General features: G+C 51.7%; 1 long non-coding RNA gene across 2 annotated transcripts in view; it reads left to right on the top strand.

Moving 5' to 3' along the window:
• LOC111560801 overlaps positions 1-20,170 on the top strand; it is an 82,159-nt gene that overhangs the window by 53,734 nt on the left and 8,255 nt on the right. The window contains exons 4-8 of one of the 2 annotated variants that reach the window (XR_006599042.1): positions 237-304; positions 2,096-2,603; positions 3,609-3,754; positions 5,420-5,584; positions 6,198-6,368. This is a non-coding gene — a long non-coding RNA (uncharacterized LOC111560801). The remainder of the gene's footprint in view (positions 1-236; positions 305-2,095; positions 2,604-3,608; positions 3,755-5,419; positions 5,585-6,197; positions 6,369-20,170) is intronic. The other variant, XR_002742862.2, reaches the window with a different exon arrangement.

Below are 20,170 nucleotides of genomic sequence, written 5' to 3'. Positions count from 1 at the left end.
AGTCAGATGCTTAACCGACTGAGCCACCCAGGTGCCCTAGAGAGCCAGATTTCTTCCTTGCAGTACTGAGGGAGCCAAGAGGCGCCATTTTGTCTCTGTGCATCCAAAGAGCCTGGCTGGTGGGGTGCCTTTCAAAGGGCAGAGAGTGACCTTGGACCCTCAGGTTGGAGGAAACATCTCATAAATCTTAAGTTTTATTTTGAAAATTCGTGCAGAATTTGCCTTGTTTCCCACAGTGTACCCACATGTGCAAGAGGAATGGCTGAATCTAACTACATGAGCCCAGCTGAGCAGCCCAGATGAGGTATGCCAAGGGACACTGTCTTGGGCCACATCCTGTTCAACACTTACCAATGGCTAGAATGGCCTTACTACTCACGGCGTCCCTGTAAGATAGGTTGTGTTACCCCTTTTACGGGCCAGGTGATTCCCCCATGGGGCTGAACCGCCTTGTCCCCGAGGGGCGTGTGGGAAAGTGGGAAGGGTGGACGTTTCAGGGAAGGCGAGAGGCAGGGTTTGAAATGGCCTTGGCCAGGCTGAAATGGGCTCAAATTCATGCATAGCAAGATGAAAGGCGAGAGAGACCTTTGCTTGGGGTTCAGAATACCCACCAGACACACACAGGATGTGGGATACCTAGGTCAACAGCATAAGTGAAAGAGGCTGGGTTTTTAGTTGACAGGAAGTCTCGTATGAGTCAACAGGGGGGAGGTGGCAGCCAGCAAAGCTAATGTCACTGTAGCATCCACCAAGTGGAGGTACAACGAGTGGGGGAGGGAGGAGATACTCCCGAGTCAGTCTGCCTCCAGGAAATGGAGCTCAGGTCTGGAAACCTGAGTCAGGGAAAGGGGCAGAGAGCTCACCAGGCTCTCTGACCCAGAGGCTGGGGGTGGAGAGGTGGCTCCTGGCTGCTGCTGGACACTCTCCTCGTCCTCTGGCATCCCCAAAGCGTATTAGTCTATTTCTGAACAATTACAGCCCCTTCTTGCTCTTATCCGACTGCCTTGCCTGCCTCCAGAATACGTTACTCATGCAACTTCGGGTTTTATTCACGTAACCTGAGTACCTGTGGGGGATTCCTTGTGACCTCGTTTCTCCATGAAGTCACGTTCAAAGAAGCCCAATCCAGCAAGCGAAAGAGAGAGATTTCCATCTTCAGGCACACCTCTCAAAGAGATGAAAAAGAATGAGGTCCCTGTTTCCTTTCCTCTCTTACTAGCTTGGGCTTCAAGTCTTCTTTAGAAACTTTGACTCTTCCAAGGCACCCCAAACCCCCCGGGCATCCATAATCGACCTGACACGCCATGACTCTCGACTTTCTGCATCCCCATTATACACAAAGGACTCAACACCTATGTCTTTTTTTTTTTTTCTTCTGGTCCCTCCTTCCCTACCCCCTCTATGTTCTTCTTGAGTTTTCTTTCCACTTCACTGCTGACCCAAATTCCTCCCTCCGACAGGGTGGGGGGACTCAGAGACTGATCTGAAAAGCCAGGATGCTCCCCCGCGACCTGGGTCTCTCCAGCACTGTCTGTCCCTTCCTATCCTCCCAGGAACTGCGCTGGCCAAGATGGAGCTCTGAGGGAGCTGAATGAGAAGAAACAGAGCAGGCAGAGACCGCATTTTTGGAGAGTGGGGTGTGGGGGGCAAATATGGCGACGGGAGGGATGGCGGGGACGCCGGGAACACTCCGCATGCAAAGTTTGTCCTCGGTGTTTGTCAGCACATGGTCGCTGTGGGTGGAAGAGCCTGGCCACCCGTGCGTACAGATCCTACCTCAGATTGCTGTGTGATGGCTAGTGAACAGCAGCAGACAGAGGGCCTTCCCCGAAAGTTCCCCATCACCTTGCATGGTTCATTTCCATGGCCATGGGCTCCTCTCCTCCACAGGGTTGAGTCTCGTTTCTTGAATGGCATACCCTGAGATGTCCTGGGGGAAGGCTGGCTGGAGAGACAGCACTCGCCACAGATTCCATGTGCTGGGCTACACTTCCCTGCCTCCTCTGCAGCTAGATTGGGGCCCCGCGGCTTGTTCTGCCCAATGGGCTGAGACCAAGGCAATCGCGGGTTGATGTGCCTCCTCGTTTTGCCATAGGGACTTTGGACGCCCCGTGTTCCAGACGGCATGCCAAAAGGGGGAGGGTCTCGCCACTCACCGGGCACCTGATAGGCGCAAGAAATAAACTTCCATCTCAAGATTGAGATTTCAGTCTTGTCACTGCCACATGGCCTGGCCCGGCCCCGCGAATAGTCAGAGCGTCAGAATTAACGGAGCAATTGCTATTCTTGAGCTCTTTAATGTGAGGAAGGAAGAAGCTGTCTCTGGAGCCACGCGGGGCAGCTGATTGACGCTTTCCCTGACTGTCATCATCCAGCACAGATGGCACTTCCTGTTTGGTAACACCTCACGTGGGCTTCTTCATCCCCCACTGACTCTGCCAGTCACCATCCTACACAGTCAAATGTGCACAGTATTAGAAGTTTGCCAAGAGCACATCCTTGTGTCTGCCAAGGAGTGTCTGTTAGAGGAAGAGTATTCTAGCAGACGATGTTCAGAGGAGAAATGGACCACCCCAGGAGGCAGCAAACCCCTGGTCTCTGAGGTGAGCACGTGGAGGTTCGATGCCCGTCGGGGATTTGGGGGGAGGGGGCATGAAGATGAGACGCCATCCCAGAAGAGGGAGGGCTCAGTGTGGGAGGGCAGGCTGGACCAGATGATTTTTAAGTCCTGTGCAACCCTGAGAGTCTCCAGCCCAGAGTCTATTTCTTTTTTTGGAAAGTGGATGAATGGATAAGCTTTGGTCACTAAGAAAGTAAAGACCTTAGGAGATCAAATAGCCTGGCTTAACGAGCAAGTAAGTATCATAACACTAACATTATCCTTGCTTAAAGGTATATGCTCATGAGATCAACGTTCTCGGCTCCCCTGAGGTCGACAAATGGTGACGAGTAGTCACGAAGGCATGTGAAGCATATCTGTAATTTACATGTCAACCGCAAGGAGGGCTGAGCTGAGGGAGGAGTCACAGCCTTGAGACAGACCAAAGTCATCATGATAACAGCCCCGTAATAAGGGCATCGGTGCTTTATCATGTGCAAAGTGTTCTCCGTGACATCCTGAGTGCTTCGAGATTACTATCTCAGAGCTTATTGTCATACATCATACCTTATCATATATCTCTGAATTTATTATCATGGCCTCTGGAGGAGAGCGGCTGCCATTCTCACTGTATGGATGGGCAGGGAGATTTTCAGAGATTGTTCCCACCCAGGAACACATAGCAAGTTAAGGGGGGATATCCCAAGACTTGAACCCAGATCCTTTGATTGGAAGTGATGGATTTTAAAATAAAAAAGCACGTCTACTCCTGGCACTAGAAGGTGGGACCAAGCTCCATTCGCATGCTCCTTGGTTCCTGAGGGATTTCTGCTTTCTGTGTGCAAGATTGTGTGGGGCAAGGTAGAGTGAGGATAAGGATAGCCCTGAACTGCTTATAGGAAGAAGGATTTTTTTGGGGGGGGGGGGGAAGCAATGAACTGAGGCACAGAGTGCTGGAGTTCAGACCCTAACTCTTTGTTGGACCCATTTCACATCCATGGCACCCCAGTTTCCTCATTTGAAAACGGGAGGAAAGATACTGACCCACCTTGAAGAATTTCCGTGAGGACCCACTAAGAAGACGGGCTGAAAACATTTCGAAAACCCTACAAAGACCAAAGTTGTCATTTCAAGAAGGGATTCATTCAGCGGCAGGTAACAGGCGTGCCGGCTACAGATGGTTTTAACAGAGGCAGCGTTATTTTTCCCTGGACACAAGAGTAGCACAGGGCAGGGTGGCAGGTGATGGGATTATGCCGTGGAGGGCCTGGCCTTTCTGTTTTCCTGTTCTCCCTTTATCCTCTTGCTGCTACCTTATAAACACAAGATGGGTGTCCTATCTCCAGGGTTGCATGCCAGCTCCAGGCAGGACAAAGAAGGGAGACAGAGGGAGAACCGGAATGAAGAATGGGAAAGTCTTCTTAGGAATGCAATAGCTCATTGGCCAGAAGTGCAATCAAATGGCCGGGTTCTAGATCCGCGGGAGGCTGGAGGCGTGAGCACTTTGTGGAGGTGTGACCCGGAACAAATCCGAGGTTTTGATGGAAACGAGGGAGAGGCTGGGACCCACAGCGGGTGGCGGCCCGCAGTGCCTGCCATGGCTCCAGTACTGAGACGGGCGCTCAATTCACAGGGATCATTTGACCTCGGTCTCTGGACAGAGTGAAGGCAAATTGGGTTGCCTCGTGCCTTGAAGAAAAAATGGGTCTACAGGATCCCGCTGTCAGGATGGGAAAGGGAGGTGGGCCGCGGATAGAGGAAGGCTGTGTGCGGCTGCGGGTCTGGGCATCTCCACGGTGTCTCTCCCCCCACCTTCCCCTGCTCCAGGCTCTGTTTCCTTAGCCTCCTTCCATGGGGCTGGGCCCGGGCGGGCTGAATTCGAGGAGCTCATCTCTAGCCTCTGTGTTTGTGTACGTCTCCACCCGAAGACGTCTAACCACAGACTTCCTCTTGACTCCTGGCAACAGAGAGAAAAGAAAACCGCAGCAGCTTTCATTGCTGAAAACACAAAACTGCCTCCTTTGCCTAATAAGCCCAGACGGAGGAGCTTTATTTCTGCTCGCGACTCCAGGCCAAGGAGTCTCGGGTGGGCAGTCACATCGCCAGACTGTGCGTTGGGAGCAAGCCACCTGCTGGGGGGCGGGACCCCGAGCTCCAGGAGCCTGCGTTACTGGCCGGCGGGGCTCCAGGGCGACCCTCACGGATCAGGGGGCCCCAAGATACCATTGGCCTCTCCCTCCCACCAACTCTGGTTTCAAAGCACTTGTTTAGTGTATATACATATTTTTTTATCCCCTTAGTTTCTGGGCTATTAATTTCAGCTATTGGTCAATTCCCATTTTGTGCTTTCCTTTTTTGTTGGCTTATTTTTCTAATTTCCTTATGATGCGTATTCAGCTCCTTTATTTTTAGTCTTTCTTCTTTAATAAGGAAGGCGTTTCAGGCCATAATTTCCCCCCGAGTTGAGCTTTTTTGGGGGTCCCGTAGGTTTTGAAATCAAATGTTCCTCTTTTCATCTGTTTCTAGATGGTTTTTGAGTTTCGTTTTAATATTTCTTTTGATCCATGGGTTATCTAGACCTCTGTTTGTTAATTCCCAAGCACTTAAGAATATTTTCAGCCCCATTATTTTTTTACTTAAAAATTTTGGATTGCGGTCAGAGAATGCGACCTATAGACTCTCCGGTTTTAGATTAAAAGATTTTTTTTCTCTGTGTCCAAGTATGTGGTCGAATTTTATAAATGTTCTGTGGGGAAGGACAAGCTGAGCTGGTGAGACCAGCAGAAAAGAATGATGTTCTAAAATGTTCTTGTTCTGCAGATAAGTCGCCCAGTTTCGAATCTTGCTTCTACCTGTCTCTAGCTGCGTGTCCAAGGACGAAACGGAGCATTTTTTTTTTTTTTGAGAATTTGTTTTCCATCTTTAAAATGGGAGCAAAAGGAATATCCACCTCTTAGCATTTCTGCGAAGATGGTGTGAAATTGTGTAAGTAAACGGTACATATGCCCTATTGCTATTTTTATTGTTGGTTTGTTATTTTTGCAGAAAGGGAGGAACCTTTACTGTTAGTGCCCTAAGCTTTCTCCCTGCCCCAGAACCGTGGCTTCTGGTTATTGAGAGGCCTGGCAGGAAAGAGGAAATGGACGGCCCAGGGAAGCCACCACCGTCCTTGTGAAGGGAGCCACCTGAGGTGGGGGCCACTTGCCCAAGCAAAAACAGCGATTTGGTGGCAAGGCCAGGTTTCAACCTCAGGTCTCAACTGACCAGTCCCTCTCTCTCTGCTGGCGGTCACTCTGTGGTTTCTCTCTTGAAAGAAGAGACTGTTGACCAAAGGTTGGCCTCTGGGATGAGGGAGGGGCTGGAAGCTTCTGATGGGTGGCCACCTCTGAGCGTTGCCTTATTACAGCTTTGCCGTCTGGGAAGGGCGACTCTGAGGTCAGCAAGCTCCAGGAGAAGCCAGAGAAAGAGGGTTGGTTGGGAGCGGTTGGCTGCTTCGGGCACTGCTGTTTCACGGCTCAGTGGGGGGCAGAGGGAATCACAGAACAGAATTACGAGGCAGGGGGTGTCTGGGCTCTCTGATTTGGGCCATTGATCTTAGGAGCAAGACCATTCATTCGCTGAGGATTCCCTGTTTCTATCAGCAATCATGTAACCATGCTGTGTTTGGACCATGCGTGGACAAGGATGCCTGTAACATAAATGGATTTGTCTAGGCAGCGGGACTCTGACTTCAGATAGGAGTGTGTGCCGTGGGCTAGGCTGCCGGCAGGTAAGGCCTGGGATTGGCTCCTCCATATAAAATCTAAAAAAAAAAAAAAAAAAAATTATAAGGCCTCTAATGATTATTATGAAAATTAAGTAAGTCAATGTTTGCAAAAGTGCCTTGTAAATCGCAGCACAAATACCGAAGAAAGTCACGGTGTGTAGAATTTGGTCTGAAAATGCTAGCTGACGCTTGACTGTGTCCCCAGCTCTTCGCTGGAAGCTGCAGGGAAACCAAATGGGGTTAAGCCTTGTTCGCCCCTCGTGGGGCTGGTGGGCTTTCTCAGCGTGAAAGCCTTTCCCTGCCCCTTCCTTCGAACACGCTTCGATTAAGCACCTATTAATAGGCCAGCTTCTGGGCTAGAAGCTGAATAGTATGGTGATCACTGTCTCCTAGGGGACAGACGCTGAGCAAACGGGTAGGTTGCAAAGCCCCGCTGGGGAGCACCCCGCTGGGGTGCCCTTCAAAGGGCACAAGGCAAGCCTCTGAGCCTCCGTTGCATCATCTCTAAGATCCGGACCGGTGGCCTGAACGTTCTCTTGGAAATCGGTAGCTTGGTTGGAGAGAGTAACCACGAGGTGGGGTGGGCGAGTGGACAGAGGCCAATTTACGCCGGACCTAGCACTGGGGAAGAGGGAAGCAGTGGTGATCTTGGCCCTTGGAGAGTCCATAGTGCGGTGGAAAGACAAGAAAGCGGCCAGTGACAGCGTAGTCTGGTCTGAGTTTTGACTGGCTAAGTGAGGCCAAGAGGTACGGGAGCCCAGAGGAGGAACCCTTTTCCCCAGCCTGGGAAGTTGGAGTGGAAGTTAGCAAAGCAGAGACGCAAGCTAAGGGAATTCTAGGCGGAGGGAACCGAATGAGCAAAGGCATGGAGTTCTATCCGGCTAAGACACAGGATCTGAAATGGGGCGCGATAAAGCTGCAGGAGGTACACAGTGAACTTGAACGCCGTGGTGGGGAACTTGAACTTTACCCTGTAGGTAGCGGGGAGCTACTTTAGACGCAGAAGCATGAGATAAAGGATTAATCAGGCTTTGCCACCAGGATGGCAACTGCGAGTGGGTCCAGGGGAGGCAGGCTGCAGAAGTCCTAGAGGCCAACGTGAAAGGCACTTGTCTGGGGTTGAGCCCATCGTACAGCAAGTCTAGAGTGCCATTGAACTTCCACGGACTCAGCGGCAACCTTCCCCACACAGTGCCCCTGGTCCGGGGAGGATGGGGCCCCGAGCTGAGAACTCTCCTGCAGGGCCCAGGCCTTCAGAACAGCCCTCCGGGGGATGGCCCCCTCCAGCCTCGATGGGCTAGTTCAGGCTGCTTTAGCTGGGGCCCATTTGGCTGCAAGGGACATTCTGCTCAAGCCAAATGATGACCTTGTGGAAGGGAGATGGCGAAGTTTCACAAAACCCAGGGGTGAAAACTTCAGCCCCGCTTCTGAGGGACTAAGAGTCCAAAACTGCAGAGTCCTGCCTAAGGCTCTTTTCCCACACTCGCGGCTCTCCTTCTTCCTTCTTCTCTCCATCTGAGGGCTGGCTCTCTCTGGTAGAGGAGAGCCCCACTGCCCGGCTTCTCCCCCTCACCGCCAAATGCCCCGTAGTGGCAGAGGAGAGGACCTCCCTCCGGTTGCTGGGATCCGGGCAGTCTGAAGGGCTGTGCCTTGGGACAGGGGGCCTGGGGCCAAGAAAGGGGGTGTGTCCTAGACAGCAGGGCTCCAGAGCCTGCTCCTCTGGGTCTGTTGGGGGGTGGGCTCGTGGGTGGGAGGGGTGCCGGCGCTGGATTGGCCCCCAAGGGCTGTCCGTTCTATTAGACCCGGTGAGCCTGCCCTCCAGGTGCACGGTAGTCAGAATCCACAGAGACCTCCACTCACCTTTTCAGGAAGGGAGGCAGACCAGAAAAATCCCCATGTTTGCTATGTGGACAGTGAAAGCAGATAAGTAAAGGGTCCGAGAAGAGCTTGCCTTGGGGGTGGTGGGCAGGGGTGCGGGAGGCCTGGGCCCTTTTGCTACGGGCTTGGGGAGCCGGTTCAGAGCCCGGCGACCTGGTAGGAGGTGGCCGATCTTGGAGGAAGAGGCTGAGGCCCCCTAGGGCTGGAGGCTAACGGGGGCAGAGCCAGCATCTTGGGGCTGAGGAGGGGCCCAAGACTCCTGGGGTGGGCATGCGAGGTTCCTTTGTTTCAGATGCCCCGTGGACTTCACACGGCACCAGCTGGAAGAACCAGAGACCATTGGGTGGTTTTCCCCAAATGTGGAGGAATCTCTCCCCTCCCCCCCTCTGGTGTTGCTAGACGCTGGGCTTCCTGGGGGTTCTCATAAACTCAGGAGGCTCTGTAATCGTTTCCATATAGAATCGTTTCCCTGAATAGCGAAGGAGGCCAGCTGTAGCTGATGGAACACAAAACAGCATGCGCTCCTGGGGGATAAACGTGAACGCCTATCCCTGTGCCTGGCGCGCCGCCCCCTCCCCCCCGTCCCCCCAACTCCAGGAGGGAGGAGGTTGCCCAGTGGTTAAGCACGTGGCCTCTGGTCTCTGCACCACACGCTTCAACTCCGGCACGATTGCTCACTGGTCGAAACCCCAGGCACGTTACTTAAATCTTGCCGGGTCTCAGTTTTTTCTCCTGTGAAATGGGCATGATGATAGCCCGAAGAAAGGTTGTGGTCCTCAGGATTTAATGAGACACCTGGAATAGCACGCAGCACGGGTGTCTGGATGGGCTCACTAACACTAGCGGTTTCGATGGTCACTGTCCCTGCTTCGGCACGCGCTGCAGGGCTCAGCCCAGTCCCTTGTGGTTTCTCTATTGGTTTCCAGTGCTGTTACAACATACCTGATGCGCTAACCATCCCCACGTCCTCCGTGCTTGCTAAAGTCTCCCCACAACTTGCTTGGGCTCTTTCCTCCTCTGTGAACCCTCCTTGTGAGAGCTGCCTGGCCACAACCTCACCGTTCCTTGGGGTGCTGCCCGACCCGCCCTCCTTCCTGAAAGCGTGCCGCAGGCCCGGGAAGGAATTCTCCACTTCGCCTCCAACTCCCCAGGCTCAGAATTTCCACGAATCTCTGTGAGAGGGAGGCAGCAGCACGCAGCACGTCACGTCACGGTGCAGCTCTAGGGTGGCACAGCTGTAGCCCTAGCTGTGTGACCTTGGCTTGCCTGGGCCTCAGTGTCCTTGCGTGTCACACGGAGACAATACAAGCAGAGCTTTGTTCACAGGGCTGTGGTAAGACACGTAAAGCAGAGACAATGCCTCCTGGCACCTATGAAGGGCTCACAAAAGATTGGATATTTCTATAAAAATAATCTCCAAAAGCCTGGCTTTTAATGGCTGTGATATCTACTGTGTGGGTAGATCATAATTTCATTAACCAGCCCCTTGTTGTTGGGCATTTAGACTGCTTCCACTCTTTCACTATTATAAATAATGCTGCGGTGAACATCTTGTATATAAATCTTTCTGTTTATCTCTGCTTCTTTAAAAGAGCTCCCCAAAGATTGCTTGTCTTAGAACAAAGCCCCTGCCCCCCAGACTTTCCAGTGATGCCCTTTGAAATAAAAGCAAAGTCTATTTTCCACCAGGGAAAGGAACATATGGAACATGTTAACCAAGAGGTGGTTCAGGAGGAAGGTAGAAATAGGTTCAAGATGGGTTTGGATCCATTTCAGGATGTCTGACACAAAGCCAGTGACAAAGCTCCCCTCGAGCCTCCTTCCCGGAGCGAGGCAGAGGCTGATCCTCGGGGACCACTGACTTCTTTCTTTGAGAGAATTCCAAAGGGCTTTGATGTTCTTGGCGTGGGAGAAGCAACAATGACAGATCAATAAACGAAGCCAGAATGTGTGGACAATCCGGGACTCCTCCAGCCGGTAGGGGGCGATATCGCCTGCTTCTGTCTTCCAGTTGGGCCTAGGGTTTCTCCCTAACAAGGACTCCCTTTGTTGTTGTCTTAAAACTTTGGCTTATGCTTTATATATTTCTCTCGCCTGTTTTCCTTCCTCTCCTCCCACCTACGCACTTTTCAGAATCACTTTGGGTTGCCATTCATTTATCCCCTTCCTTTGGGAGAAATGTACTGCGTGCTTCCCCTAGGCCAGACATCAAGATTGTGTTCAGGCTTTCTAAGACCTAGACACGCTTGCTCTGCAAGCGCCGACTCACACGGATCGAATGTATTGTAATTCACCCATATTCCATATGACGTATATTTGTCCTGTGAAGAAAAATAAGGATTGTATTTTATAACGTCACTTTTGAAATTATTTGGCTACAAGTAATTCGTTCCATCTACGGCCGGCTTTGATTTCGCAGCAGTTATGGGGGTGCTCGAGAGTTCTTGCAAAGTGAGAAACATCTAACCTGCACGTTGTCCTCAAAGATAGTGAAATGTTTACGAATTTTTCGGAATGCTACATGAAACCATTAATGCGGTTGGCGTAATGTTCTGTTTTGTGGACGTTTCAGTAAAATTTTATCCATTGCCATTGCAAAGCTTTTCCTTCGTGTTTGGGATCCAATAATTTTGTTTTCAGGTCTACAGACAGTTTTTAGGGATCTCTGAAAAGTTCCCAGGCCCTGTAACCGTGCCCAGTGGTTAGCAGAGCCCTCTGTGAGGCTGGGGCACGGAGAAACGGAAGAGTTGGGACAGTTTTTTACAGAGTTCCCAGGCCATTGAGTGGCAAACTAATTTAGGTAAGCGTTGCTATAACGGAGTGTGAGCGGGCCACAGTGAAAGTATCATTTGCTTTAAGTTGAGACTCCAGGGGGAGTCAGTGAAGGCTTTCAGAGAGCAGGTGCGTCCGAGCCAGAATATGCGACGGGCGAACAGTTTTCGAAGCAGATACCAGTGGGGAGGGTGTTGCGGGCAGGCGGCACAGCAGCACATACAAAGGGGGTGGCTGGGAAAAGAACCTCTGCCTATGAACAAGCCAGCTGACCTCTCAGTGCTGCCCACACCGATCGCTAGGGCATCGTTTTCCAGACCAGCGGCACTGGTGTTGGAAAGGCGGTCGTAGGCTCCCCCCACCCCCCCCCGGATCTCCTCCATGTTAATAGGATCCCTGGCGATTTGAATGAACCCCAAGATCTGAGAGGCAGGCTCTAGTTCCAGCTGGATCGGAGCTAGGCCTCCTCAGGGATTGGGGCTGTGGGAGATGGGGAAGGTGGTGGTCGGCCCGCGGAACTGCAGCCCCGACAGAGCGGCAGGCCAGCTGTTTCAAAAGTTGTTTTCAAGTTTGGCCTGCGAGCCCGTCTGGGGCGGGGGGCGGGGGGCGGGGGGGGGGGTGCGGCCAGACAGTTCGACGATTGTTGGAGGGCTGGGCTTTTCTGTTTGGAGACTCCTCCATGCACTGGGCCCACACTGTCCCTTCTGCTGGCCTACACTCCAGACAGCCTGTCTTGCCTGTTGGCTCCCCTAGCCGGTGCATCACCGATTACCTAATAGACTGTAGGCTGTGTGCGTAATTTATTCCTGTGAGTAATTGATCACATTAGGATGAGCAGGGGAAGTACCAGGGAGAGAAGGGAGAAGAAGCATCAATAACCAGGGGAAGGAAAACTGCTACAGTCAGCTAATTAGATATCTCTCTTGAGCAGCTCTTTCAACATGATGGCCCATCCTGCCGCTGCTGGCTGAGCACCCCCTCCCCCTGCCCCGACGCGTGGAGGGGCTTTCTGACGGGTGAGGACTAGAGCCAGGAAACTTGGCTCGTAGGCCGGGTAATCTTAGGCAAATTACTTCTCTCTGGGCCCCAGTTTTATTGACTTACAACATGGGGAAGGCTGGATCAGTGGTTTCCAAACATGGCTGATAGCGGAATCACCAGAGGTGTTTTAGAAAATATCAACCCCAAGGTCGCTGAGACAGGAGGTACGGAGCGAGGCCAGGAAGCTGCGCGATCATGAGCGCCTCCTCCGACTCTGACGCGGTTGGTCCGACAGAAATGCGGGAACCCCTGGGTTGGAAAGATAACCCTGGAGCTCCTGGCCTGCTCTGACGTTTCCAGGTCATTGGTAAGGATGGATGCCTCCACGACCCCTTCGGAGGGTGAGGACGGTGCTGTGGAAAAGAGACTAGAAGGGCCAGAGACCCTTTATCTACTCCTGGCTGTCAAGAATTCACTCTGTAATCACGGTTTCTCCCTGAGCCTCACCGAACCCACCACTAGGCTTTATCGGAGCGCCATGTCGCCGTGTGCCCGGGAAGATTTCAAAATACAGCGGACTGGCTCCCCTCGTCCCTAGAGTCTGCCGTAATACGTATGGGGTAGCTCAGTATGTTGCATTTTTTTTTAATTTTTTTTAACGTTTTATTTATTTTTGAGACAGGGAGAGACAGAGCATGAACGGGGGAGGGTCAGAGAGAGAGTGGGAGACGCAGAATCTGAAACAGGCTCCAGGCTCCGAGCTGTCAGCACAGAGCCGGACGCGGGGCTCGAACTCACGGACCGCGAGATCATGACCTGAGCCGAAATCGGCCGCTTAACCGACTGAGCCACCCAGGCGCCCCAGGATGTCGTGTATTTAAAGGCTGCCGGGCGATTGTGAAGATCGGCTGGCTTCATAAGGCAGCGACCTGTCCGAAGGCATTGCGGAACGGGACACTGGAAGACCATTGGACTGGGCAGCATCCGGTTGGAGGAGGCCACTGCCACGTTGGCAGGAAACACGGACCGTAAAGAGCCCCGGGCAGATCCTCACGCTCCTGTCGGTCTCAGCGCGAGTGTAGGCAGAGCCCACCGGTCACGCACTCCGGCGCGAGCAGAAGACCTGTCTCCCAACTGGTGCTTTTACGAATAAGAGCAAGTCACAAGAGCAACGTGAGTGCGTTCCTTTGTCTGTAAAATGGAGCGTCCATGGTAGGGCCTTCCATCCTCCCAGCCCAGTTGAGAGGATTCAGCGGACCCACTCGAAGCCTGTGCCCTATGAGCGGTCTCTGCGAGAACTGCCCGCTTCATCCCAGATCCCCCCCAGCACTGGGACCGGCGGGAACTGGGCTGTTTGACTGTTAACCTCTCTCAACCCGCCATGGAAGCAGGACCTGGAGGGTCTGCTGCCGCGATGGGCCAGAGGGCCCGCGAGGAGACAGACTCCCGGCTTTCGGTCCAGGTGGAAACTTCTGGAATTCCTCCTCTCCACACGGCCGGCTGCATGGCCCAGTGCTTTCGTGTTTTCTCTCATCTCTTGGGGCCGCACATGACAGCCCCAGGTCGGCACGCGCCTGCGTGCTGGCTAGCCAGTGAGACTGGAGCCAGTTTCCAGGGACTGAGGTCTCTGAAATCTGTCACATTCTCTTCATCCCCTTCCCCATCACCTAACCCAAGGTACCTTCGAGGGACCGTTATTGCCCTCTGCAGATGTGTTCTCCTCATAGCAGCCAGAGGGGTCCTCTTATGACATAACTTAGGTCATGTCATTAGTTTTGAGTGGCTTCCCATTCTCACTGGATTAGATCTAAACTGGCGTGTAAGGCATACCCTGGAATGGCTTCTCATTCTCTTTGCCTGAACCCCACACTTCTCCTTGTTTACATGGCCCTGTACAACCTGGCTTCCACGTCTCATCTCACTCCGGGCTACCTCCCCTTACTCGCCTTGGGAGGCAGAAACATCGCTATGTGTCTGCCCAAGCTGTTTATTGCCTTCCTGTGCACATGGCCAGACACCGTCCCCCGCTCCTCGCGGTAAGGCGGGGCCGTATCTTGGAGTTCTTGTCAATGGAATATGAGTGCAAGTGAGATGCATCACCTCTGGTCTTGGCCCCCAGAGCTTTTGCTTTTTGCCGTTGACTGCATGCAGAGGCTATGATGGACCACTCCAAGGAGACCTCGGAGGATGGCAGGGAGCTTGGGTTTTGAGCAACCGAGCAAAAGACCTCCAACCAAACACCCGATTGGTTCTGAGGAGAAAAAAGGATACACTAATATTGTCGGAAATCACTGAGATTTGGGCTTGGGTGCTCTAATGGCCCGACTCGTCGCCTGTTCTCTGTTCCTGGAATATGTTAAGGTACTTTGTGCTTCTCCGAGGCTGTGTCCTCTGCTTGGAATGCTTTTCCTGACCATTCCTCACATGCTTGCGTCTTTAGCCGCTAGGTCTAAAACTCACCACCAGCTCTTAGCCTGCATCTGTGTTCTTGTCTTATTTTTTTTTTTTATAGAACTTTTTACAACTTGTGTGTTGTTTTTCTTAACTTTGGTTTTCATTGTGCTCCCCACTAGGATGTGAGCCTCCAAGGGCATGAATCAAGTCTGTCTCACCCCCCAGCATGTATCCCGTGCCGAACAAAGTGTCCGACAAAAAGTCGGCAGTTAACAACTATTCGCTGATGGATTGAATGAATGAATGAATGGATGAACCAATTATGTGTGATTCAGCTCAGTTCGTTTCGAATATTTCCGGGGCACCAACTTTGTGCAAGGCACTTTACGCACATATAATGCGTTCTCTACTCAATTCTCATTAAAATCCTAGTGGGGAGGTAAGAGCATTATCCCCGCTTTACGTAAAGACATCAAGAGGCATTGGCAGCAACCATAACCCAGGTCCTTCACAATGGCATTCTCCAGCCACCGTTTTACAAAAGGAAAAACTCATGCTCAGACAGACTGAGTCACTTTCCCAAGGTCATGCAGCTAATGAGGTCATGCAGCTGGGATTTAAACCCAGGTCCAGGGGGAGGGAATGGAAGAGAATGGGGACACGCCTCTCTTACAGTGCTATTCTTCCTGACAGCCTCATTAGAAATCCCCACAGAATATCTGCAACATGGGTGGAAATGAAGACTGGATTTCTCCAGAGTCCCATGAGCTCGGTTTGCAACGGGCTTTCATTTTAAATGCAGGACCTTCTCTCTCCCATGGCGCCTGGGATGAGGGGGCGCCATTTTGTATCCTGGGAATAGGAGCAGCTCCCGTGACCTTGTGTGAGCCAGGCTGGCCTGGCCACCACCGATAAGCTGGAGGCATGAGTGCCCAGGTTCATCTGGGGAGAGCAGCCGGAGCTGTTGATAGGCAGAGAAAATCTGTGATTAATTATGGCAGATGAAAGTATGAAGTAATGAATCCTTCTTGAGGTCTGGGCAAACTGAAGGGCCTCGCTCTCTGGACGCATGTGGAGACTGCACAGCCCCTTCTGAAACCAGCAGTAAACTTTAACGGCCGCAAGTTCTGTGACTTGGCGGGCTGCGGATTGGATGGCGCATAGAACTCATGAATTCTCTGGGGTGGGAGCTAATTAGGGTGCAATTTTTCAATTACGGAACATTGAGCGAGCCTCTCCCCAGACCCCCTCCCCCCCCCCGCCGCCACCATCCCTCAATGGATACACTCCATTTGTCTGTTTTCCTTTATTTCTTAATCATTTGATGATATGACAGCAATTATTTGTCATTTGGAAGAGAAAATCGTCACGGAGCTATTGTTTCCCTCCTGAAGCCCCAGCTCTTCTGTGGAGATGGTTACATGTGATAAATGGTCTGCGTTCCCGCCGCTCCTCCCCCAACCCCCACCCGGGGTTGGTGTGGCAACAGGAAAGCATTGGCCTGTGACGCGCCTGCTCTGATTGAAACGCCATTTGTAGAAAGGCCTGGAAAAGAGCAGGATCCAGCTGAAAAGAGCCGCAGCCCGGAGCTCTAGGCCCACCCACGTCACCTAGGTTGAGGCTGTGGGACATTTGCTTTGGGAAATTTGGTCACTTCTCTGAGCTAATAAGCCCAGCGTCAGGATCAGGAATGCAAAACAGAAATGGAGCAAAAAAGAAAAAAAAAAAAAAAAAGGCAAAGAAAAAAGGCAGCACTCCGCCAGAAATGGGAACACTTAAATGACTTTGTTTAAATGTCATGGTACTCTCAAAACCCTGTTCTCATATGTATGCAAGTTAATTAAATGGAAAAATGTCAAATTAGTTGCTTAAAATATTAATGGCAGGAATTATCCCAGATTCTAGAGCAGGCAGTGCGGAGGAAATGAACCTTTTAGGGCTTAACCCTTTTTTGGGTCACCCTTCTCGCACAAAATAGATCTTTCTTTTAACCCTGGGAATCTCCGTGACTCCCAAAGAGTTCTGTGGGTTTCAGGATCCAAGCTTTCGGTGGTGGGGGGTGGGGGGAGAGGGTTGCCCTGCAAGTCCGCCTGGAGTACAGAACTCTCTAGTGGCATTTATTCCTGTAGCACTGGTTTCTTCATGGGCGATTTGAGGTTTCCGGGAAGGCCCAATGATCCTGAACATGTCCCAATGGTCTGTTCTGGGGCCTGGGTAACTTGCCATTTTTTCTTTTGGTTTTTCAAGGGTATTTTGGTTTACAGAACCCAGTAAAATGCAAAATAGGAAAGGCTTGCACAAAGAGGGGCACCCATGTTCTACTCACCAAATGTTTATTCAGTACCAACGGGGTCTAATGGCGGCGCTGACCAAAATGGTGGGAAGAGGGAGAGCCACAGACTCAAGGGCTTTGAATCCAGCAGGGAGAGGCCACAGGGCCCCGGATCTGGTCTCATGGTAGCCTGTGGGGAAACTTAAGCCTCAAGAAAACAAGAAACGTTCCAAATGCCACACAGCTATTGAGTGCTGATAAGGCTCATCTATTCATGCACACAGTTTCTGCCCACCTCCCCCAGGGACTTCCATATATTAGGGGACAGCAGGGCAAATAGATACAGGCCCGTGCAGGCCACATGCCTAACACCGTAGGAGGAAGGGCAGAGGATGGACGACAGGGACACGGTTATCGGGGAGACCTTGCCTCTATCAGCCAAAGAGCATTTACCACTGACGATGGCAGCCAGCTCTCCATTCTGGCAAAGGCAGGCAGGGAAGGAAGGCAAGGCCTGTCTGTTGAGAAATTACGGCTGGTCACCGCCTCGACAGGCTCAGAAGCATCTTGCGGAATTCGATCGGTTCAAGCCTGACAGATGTTAACCCTCTTTTACAGTTTAGGAAAGCAGGAGACCCTCTTGGCAAGGGGAAGTGGCCGAAATGAGTCCGCAGGAATTTGTAATCCTACAGTGGCCAGGGGGGTTTCGGTTTAATTGCAAATTGGCAGTAGAAATACCCAATAATAGAGGTAGGGCCCAGTTTCCAAAAGGGGTATCCTCAGAAGGAAGGAGATATTCTGAGTTGCCCTGTGAGAAAAAAAATTCCAAAAAACGTAGGGAACCCCTATATATCTGTATTTTTATTTTTTTTAATGTTTATTTACTTTTGAGAGACAGAGAGAACGCACGCACGTGAGCGGAGGAGGGACAGAGAGAGAGAGAGAGAGACAGAATCCAAAGCAGGTTCCAGGCTCTGAGCTGTCAGCACAGAGCCCGATGCGGGGCTCAAGCTCATGAGCCATGAGATCATGACCTGAGTTGAAGTCGGACGCTTCACTGACTGAGTCACCCAGGTGCCCCAAGAACCCCTACATATTTTTATCCTTTTTCGTATCAGCCAGTGTAGCAAGTTGTATCATGGACCCCAAATACATTTCCATCTTAATCTCCAGAACCTATAAATGCTGCCTTATATGGCAACAAGGACTTTGCAGATGTGATTGAATTAAGCATATTGAGGTGGGAAGATTATTCTGGATAATTCACATGGGCCCAGTGTCATCGCTAGGGTCCCTATGACAAGGAGGCAGGAAGGTCAAAATGAGGAGTAAGAGATATGATTGGAGTGAGGCACTTTGAAGACAGAGAGAGGAGCCCTGAACCAATGAATACAGGTGGCCACTGGAAGTTGCAGAAGACCAGGCAACAGGTTCTCCCCTGGAGTCTCCAGAAGGAACCGGCCCTGTCAATACCTTGACTTCACCCCAGTGAGACCAGATTTTGGAAGTGTAAGGGAATGAACGCACGCCGCTCTAAGCCACTCAGTTTGCGATAGTTTGTTACGGCCTCAATGAGAAACTAATACAGTCAGTTACCGCTAAGTAACAAACCAGCTCGATGCTACTGTGTCATTCTTTGGCGGGAAGGGGTTGGGGGGAGCCGCTCGGTCTCAGGTGATAGGTTGGTGTTCAGGCTCTTCACCAGCTGCGTTCTGGGAGAAGGGCTGTGATCTTTTTGTGGCAATGACAAAAATGGGAGAGAAAATGAGGACACTTGCCATGTCTGTTACCGGTTCAGCTCTGAGACACCCCACTTCTACTCATTTTCCATTGGTCAAAGAAGTCACGTGGCCAAGCCGAACACCAGTGAGGACCCTAGAACTGCACACAGCCTGGTTTAGTGGGAAGAACTGCAAAACGGCACAGCAAAGGGCAGGGACATACGATTCTAACATTGGGGAGGGGTAGGAAACAGCTGGGTCCTGCCACACTTTCCTTGAAGATTCGGAATGCGCGTGGACATGTGGAGAGCTCCGAGAGGTCCTGCACAAATAAGTCTGTGTAACTCTGTTCACACGATGTTCTCCAAGCTTCTCGGCATGCAGAGCCCTCCTATTAGCCTGCAGGGTTAGTATTTTGCGGCGTGCTCCTGAAGGCGGTTCGTCTTTAGAAGTTCAAGGGAGGAGAAGACTGCGGGCTTGCCTGGGCCTTGAAGAGTGGATTCAAGCAGTTGATGAGGCTTTTCCCATGGGGGGAGCAAAACTGAAAATTGTTCGTGTGAGCTAATGTCCCTATCCTCAAGGGACTCTTCCTCATGAGAATCTGATCAAATACTCCGTTCCCTCAGGGACAAGAAGAGCCCAGGATGAGATCCTTGTCTAAAAGAGCAAACACCGCTGTCTGGGAGTCCGGTCTTCATTAACCCAAGGACCTGTTGGAAATTCCTCAAAAGGCAGACCCTCACCTCTCACCCAAGAGCTGGGGTGCCTCCTGCTGACCGGGCTTCCTGCGAACAAGCATGGATTTGGGAAGTGTTGCTGGATGGGAAACAGAGGCGGGTAAAACAGGTTTCCCACCAAAGTTGATCATCAGGCCTGCTACTAGAAGTTTCCCTGGACTGGAGACCTGAACTCTTTCCCCCTTCCTGTGTGGACCCAGACTAGGAACAGGCAGAGGAACAGGAAGCAAGTTTCCCAACGTGGCAGCTGTCAACTCCAACTCATGCAGGTGGACATGACTCCATGAGGCCCCCGGAGCAAAGCCGTGAGCCTCTGACGTGTGGGCCTCCACTCCTCTGAGGAACAGGGTTGAGGACACGCTGTCCCTGTGCCCTGCCTGCTTCCCTCCACTGTGAGTCACCACAGCACTGCCCGGGGAGGGCTGGCCACTCTGTGGGATGGTGACTTATTTGACACACTTAATTAGCCTATTTCCATGTAACATGTTTTAACGGAGGCCATTACAGCCTAATAAAAGGAAACAATAGCGCCATAAATCCCAGGATCAATAGAAGGGAAAGCAGTGAGGCTGAGAGTGGCTTCCTCTGAAAGATCCAGAGGGGTTTCAAGAATGCAATTCCCCTTGAAATTGAAGGATGAGGGGAAAGAATGTTTGCCGGCTCACTCGCTCGCTCCCTCTCTTATGCATTCAGCAAATATTTAGAGGGTGCAGACTATGGGCCAATCTCTCCCGTAAACTCCTAGGACGTAGACAAAAGGCAAGGTCTAGTGGAGGAGAAAGACGCACAATTCAGTGTGGCCAATCCAATGAACAAGAGCTGGAGGGAGAGACTTCCTGGAGGAAGAATATTTGAATGGGTTTTGAAGGATAAGCAGGAGTTTTCTGGGCGGAGAAGGGAGTGGGGGAGGACGATGGTAGAGGCAGGAGGAGCACATGGAGAGCGCAGAGGCAGGAAAGGAGCACGGTAAGTTTGGGGAACAGAGTATGAGACAAGCAGAGAGCAGAGACACAGAGACATGGGAGAGGGTGTGGCTGGAGAGGTATGTTG

Source organism: Felis catus, chromosome B3, assembly GCF_018350175.1.
Source record: "Felis catus isolate Fca126 chromosome B3, F.catus_Fca126_mat1.0, whole genome shotgun sequence".
In the NCBI taxonomy this organism is placed as follows: Eukaryota; Metazoa; Chordata; class Mammalia; order Carnivora; family Felidae; genus Felis; species Felis catus.
This window is presented reverse-complemented; position numbering and strand designations above follow the sequence as displayed.